A 6000-nucleotide genomic window follows, 5' to 3' on the forward strand; every position below is an offset into this window, starting at 1 on the left:
TATTCCACAATAACAGGCGGCACTCAGAGACTTGAAATCCATAAACCCTCACCAGAGGGATTTATTTAGTGCATGTCAACGTTTTGGGGTCTTACACCCCTTCCTCAGGACAACAGGAAGGGGTGTAAGACCCCGAAACGTTGACTTGCACTAAATGAATCCCTCTGGTGAGGGTTTATGGATTTCAAGTCTCTGAGTGCCGCCTGTTATTGTGGACTATATGAAATAGGGGTATATACCCCATAAGGAGGGCACCAGAGCCAGTTGGGCTGCATGCCCTTTGCTAACAGTGCCGAAGGAGCACATGTATTTTGTATGTGTGTGTGTGTGTGTGTGTGTGTGTGTGTGTGTGTGTATATATATGTATATATACGAACACTGCCTAAGACCCATTTGGCTTTGCGCCCTTGCGTATTATTGGTGAGTGCGGAGTACTGCGACTCTCAGATGTCCAGAAACAAACTTACCAAGGAGTATTGCGCCTAAATGCCAGTTGCTTGCGCCTACAACAGGTGATTTTACAGTAGACACACACACAGACAAAAAATAGGCGCTGGACTATAACCACCTCAGTGGACCAGGATAAATGTAGGGAGTGTGTAGAGGACCAGGGGATTAATTAGTATAAAGCAGCCGTCATAGAGGTGGAGGAATCTGGACCGTCCCAACAATTACCAAGAAATCGAAAGCACAGATAGACAGGCGCTAAAGATACTAATATTTAATAAGAAGACCACAGTAAATAGTAAAATTAAACACTCAAAAAATTAATAAAAATACATATAGGATAGGAAATGCTAAAATGACATATTAATGGGATAATGAAAATAAAAGTAAAAAATAAAGAGTAAAAATATATATAAATTAGAGAATTACTTCAACTAAGACAATAAAAAATGAATAGGAAAATAAAAGCAATATTTGTTGTAATTGCATACAATCTGCACCAAGCAGAGAATAATAAACCTGCAAGATAAATTATAAAAATGTAGCAACAATGGCAGTATATATTTTCTTGCATATAAACCATCACAAATAACATTAAAGGTGTTGATATTTACATAGCTCTTAGATGGTCCGTGTAGACATATATATATTAATATCTCTCACACATCTGAGACTGTAGGAGATTGTTAATTAGTACACCATAATAAAGGTATTCCAGCCTATGTGGCACAACAAATTTTTAGGGGGACTGTTGATGTCCAGTGATATTCTGAAAAAAAGTTGGAATATAAATTGAGCCCTTAGGAGCTGGGCTTATAGATTGTTCATCTAGGAGCATTGGCTGTTTCTAACATTTGAAGCCACTCCTAATACGTGTAGACCGCACAGCTGCAGACAGCTCTGTTCAATATATCAGAGAATAAAAATGTAAAAAAAATTTTTTTTAGAATAGTGCACATTCAAGGATGCATGCTTTATAGGGTTTGTCACTCACGATCCAGTTGTGACCATAAGTCATACCGTACTCCCCACTTATCTTTCACATGCAGTGGCCTCACAGTAATCCACGGAGGAGAGGGATCGGCTCCGGTGCAATCACCCGTCGGTGTGCAGCGTTATTGTTCTTCCTCCGTGTAAAGTGGTCAGTGTAGAGTGGTCAGTGACTCACTTGCCCGGCTTGCGGTCTCACGTCCCGTCCTCTCTACGCGTTTCTCCGCCTTAGAAACATCGGCGGCTTCTTCAGGAGACAGTCTCCTGAAGAAGCCGCCGATGTTTCTAAGGCGGAGAAACGCGTAGAGAGAAGGACGGGACGTGAGACCGCAAGCCGGGCAAGTGAGTCACTGACCACTCTACACTGACCACTTTACACGGAGGAAGAACAATAACGCTGCACGCTGCACACCGACGGGTGATTGCACCGGAGCCGATCCCTCTCCTCCGTGGATTACTGTGAGGCCACTGCATGTGAAAGATAAGTGGGGAGTACGGTATGACTTATGGTCACAACTGGATCGTGAGTGACAAACCCTATAAAGCATGCATCCTTGAATGTGCACTATTCAAAAAAAAAAAATTTTTTTACATTTTTATTCTCTGATATATTGAACAGAGCTGTCTGCAGCTGTGCGGTCTACACGTATTAGGAGTGGCTTCAAATGTTAGAAACAGCCAATGCTCCTAGATGAACAATCTATAAGCCCAGCTCCTAAGGGCTCAATTTATATTCCAACTTTTTTCAGAATATCACTGGACATCAACAGTCCCCCTAAAAATTTGTTGTGCCACATAGGCTGGAATACCTTTATTATGGTGTACTAATTAACATTCTCCTACAGTCTCAGATGTGTGAGAGACATTAATATATATATGTCTACACGGACCATCTAAGAGCTATGTAAATATCAACACCTTTAATGTTATTTGTGATGGTTTATATGTAAGCCACTATACACTGCCATTGTTGCTACATTTTTACAATTTATCTTGCAGGTTTATTATTCTCTGCTTGGTGCAGATTGTATGCAATTACAACAAATATTGCTTTTATTTTCCTATTCATTTTTTATTGTCTTAGTTGAAGTAATTCTCTAATTTATATATATTTTTACTCTTTATTTTTTACTTTTATTTTCATTATCCCATTAATATGTCATTTTAGCATTTCCTATCCTATATGTATTTTTATTAATTTTTTGAGTGTTTAATTTTACTATTTACTGTGGTCTTCTTATTAAATATTAGTATCTTTAGCGCCTGTCTATCTGTGCTTTCGATTAACAGGTGATTTTGCCCATGGATTCCACCCAAGAACCGGCTTTGGCGTCACGGCTGACTTTGGTAATAATACAATTTGTAGACCGCATGTCAGTTCCAGTGCCACCTGTCGCTGTGCCATAGTTGCCCATGGCGGAGCCACCATGGTCCAGGGGTTCGTTCAGGTGTCCACATCCTTTCTGCAAATGCTACATAAGGATAGGGCTCCTAGACGTAGGCTGGCTCCACGCGAAGACTCCACTCCGTTATCTGGTGGAGATTCGGATTCAGAGATGTCTTTAGATGACGAGGCTAGGGCTTCCATTACTGTCTCCTGTATGGAGACGTTTTCTGTCCCAAAGGAGGCTATGTCCCCAGTAGTTGTTGAGGCTCTTATCAGAGCAATAAAGTCCATTCTACTAATGGAGGACTAGCCAATAGCTAGTGAGCAGGGGCACAGTAGTAATGAGAGCTGAGCCCCAGGTTCAGTTCCTATCTGTGATGCTAGCTTTGAAACCTCCTAGATTCAAGGCACCTGTTTTGTTTTTGTTTTTTCTAAAAAGACAATTGCGGATTTTCCGTCTTCAGCACAGGTGCAAGACCTCTTGGTGGAGATGTGGACTCACCCTAGTAGACGCTTTCCGGTTTCCAAGTGTATTGCTTACCATCTCCCAGCATCGGATAGGGCAAAGTGGGAGTCTCCTCCCCCAGTGGATGCCCATCTTATTATGTCATCTCTCTTGCCTATCCCTAACATGGCATCTCTGAAAGATCCGATTTATAGGAAGCTGAAAACATTTTTAAAGTCACTTTATGTCAATGCAGGTGCTCTGGCTCGTCCAGCTCTTGCTGCAGCTTGAGTATCAAAAGCTGTTGGCTGCTGGGCAGACGCTTTTGAGGAAGGACCTATCTCTGGCACACACGTAGGTGCCCTGGCCTCCATGGTTACGCATGTTAGAGAGGCAGCTTTTCTCTCTGAAGCAGCCATAGATTCAGGAATTTTAACTTCTAAAATTTTTACATCTGCAATTGCAGCCAGAAAAGCACTTTGGCTGCGCATCGGGACGGCGGCCATGGAATCCAATCAGGCTCTGGAAGTTCTTCCCTATTGAACGACATCCTGTTCGGTCTGGAATTGGATCAGTTGCCACACTGAGTCCGAGAACTTCTGTCTCTCCTTCCTTTCGTCCACAAGGCAAAGCCAGAGGTCAGTCTTTTCACAGAAGCCAGGGTTCAGCCCCTAAAAGTTCCAAGCCCATAAGTAAGCAACCCTGGTCCACTAGACATCCGGCTGCCATGCCAGTGGACAAGCTTACCGCATGATGGGACGGGCCTCCTCCCGAGGGTTCACGGAGTGGGAGGCAGGCTTCTTCGCTTTTCGGCAGTATGGATGCAGACTACAACAGACGTTTGGGTCAGAGGTGTCGTGTCTCAAAACTCTCACCTTTCAACTGTGTCTACATTCCAGGTTTTTTCCCACCGGCCTTCCTACACAGCCAAAAAAGGTGGAAGCTCTTGAGGTGTCTCTTCGCTCTCTCTTGGCCTCAGTGGTCATTATTCCTGTTCAACGTTACCTGTTGGTCTGTCCACAGCCCCTCGTGTGTTCACAAAGGTCACAGCAGTCATGGCATCTGCGCCAGAAGGGCGACAGAATTTTACCGTACCTGGACGACTTGCTTCTCTTAGCTTAATCTCCAGCAGTTTTCAGAGATTACATCCATCTGATGGTAGACGGTATCTACTTCACGGTAGACGGAGCTTCTTTAGTCACACGGATGGATAATAAATTAGAAGAAATCCACGCTATCTCCATCCCAGGAGATACTCCACCTTGGAGCCTTATTGGATACCAGTGCTCCCAGAGTCTTTCTCCCTCTGGATAAGATCTTGTCATTACAAACCAAAATTCGCACCTTTCTCAGTCAGCAGTGAGTGTCCATTCACTCGTGCATGCAAATTCTGGGGTCGTTAGTTTCGTCATTCGACATGGTGGAGTATGGTCCATTTCTCTGCCGGCCTCTCCAGGGAATCATTCTGAAACATTGGATCGAGTCACGTCCGAACTTTAGGGCTTAGACTAAAATTTTTCCCCAGGAGGTACATCCTACTATGGACAAGGGACCACCCTTTTTGGATCCAGGACTGAGTCCTACTCACCACCATTGCAAGCCTTCGGGGGGAGGAGGGGCTGTAACTTAGCCAACTTTTCAGGGCCGTTGGACTCCTCAAAAAAGCCAGCTTTCCATCAACATCCTGGAAATTTGTGCCATGTACAGGACTTTGTGTCAGGCACAGCACCTCCTCGGGGACGTCTGGTGAAGATACAGTCAGACAACGCTACTGCGGTGGTCTACATAAATCACCATGGCGGAACTCGCAGTTAAGAATCCATGCAAGAAGTCAGCAGAATTTGCTGGGCGGAGTGGCATCTTCCAGCACTGTCCACAGTCTTCATCCTGGGCATTCAAAATTGGGAAGCAGACTTCCTAGGTCGTCAAGACGTCCATGCAGGCGAATGGGCCTTACTGCCGGACGTCTTCCAGCTTTTAGTCCGTCACTGGGGCCTTCCGGACATGGACATGATGGCGTCTCGCTACAATCATCAGCCTCCGAGCTATTGCTCCCGTACCAGGATTCCGGAAGCTCTCCTGGTAAAGGCACTAGCTGTTCCTTGGACCTTCCCTCTAATTTATAACTTCCCTCGGATATCAATGATTCCTCGGGTCCTTCGCAAGTTCAAACTGGAAGAAGGCATTCTAATCCTGGTGGCTTCGGTGAGTGTGGTATGCAGATCTGCTGGGCCTCTCCGTAGATGCTTCTCTGTGTCTTCCACTGCAGTCGGATCTTCTGTCTCAGGGCCCCTGCTTTCATCAGGATCTAGCCTGTCTCGCTTTGACGGGGTGGCTCTTGAGACGTCCATCCTAAGAACAGAAGGACTCTCCAGGAGGTTTGTTCAGACCATGCTTCAGGCTAGGGATGTTAGGTTTAGGGTGCGGGGAGGGGGATGTTAGGTTTAGGCACTAGGAGGGGAGGTTAGGGTTAGGCACCGGGGAGGGTGGGTTAGAGTAGGGGTTAGAAAAATACCATTACTTCCTATGGGTGTCGGGATTCTGGCTATTGGGATGCCTCTGTCGATATTCTGACCAATGGCATCCGACAGCTGGGATTTCATACCCAACCCCTTCCCAGGGTAGTATCCCGCTTCCATATTAATAAATAGTACTTCCTGCATTTCAGACTACGGATCCATCTCAGCCGGAGGCTTCATTGGATGTGGTGAGGGCTCTCTAGCTTTATGTC

Source organism: Taudactylus pleione, unplaced genomic scaffold, assembly GCF_031769625.1.
Source record: "Taudactylus pleione unplaced genomic scaffold, aTauple2 ptg000320l, whole genome shotgun sequence".
In the NCBI taxonomy this organism is placed as follows: domain Eukaryota; kingdom Metazoa; phylum Chordata; class Amphibia; order Anura; family Myobatrachidae; genus Taudactylus; species Taudactylus pleione.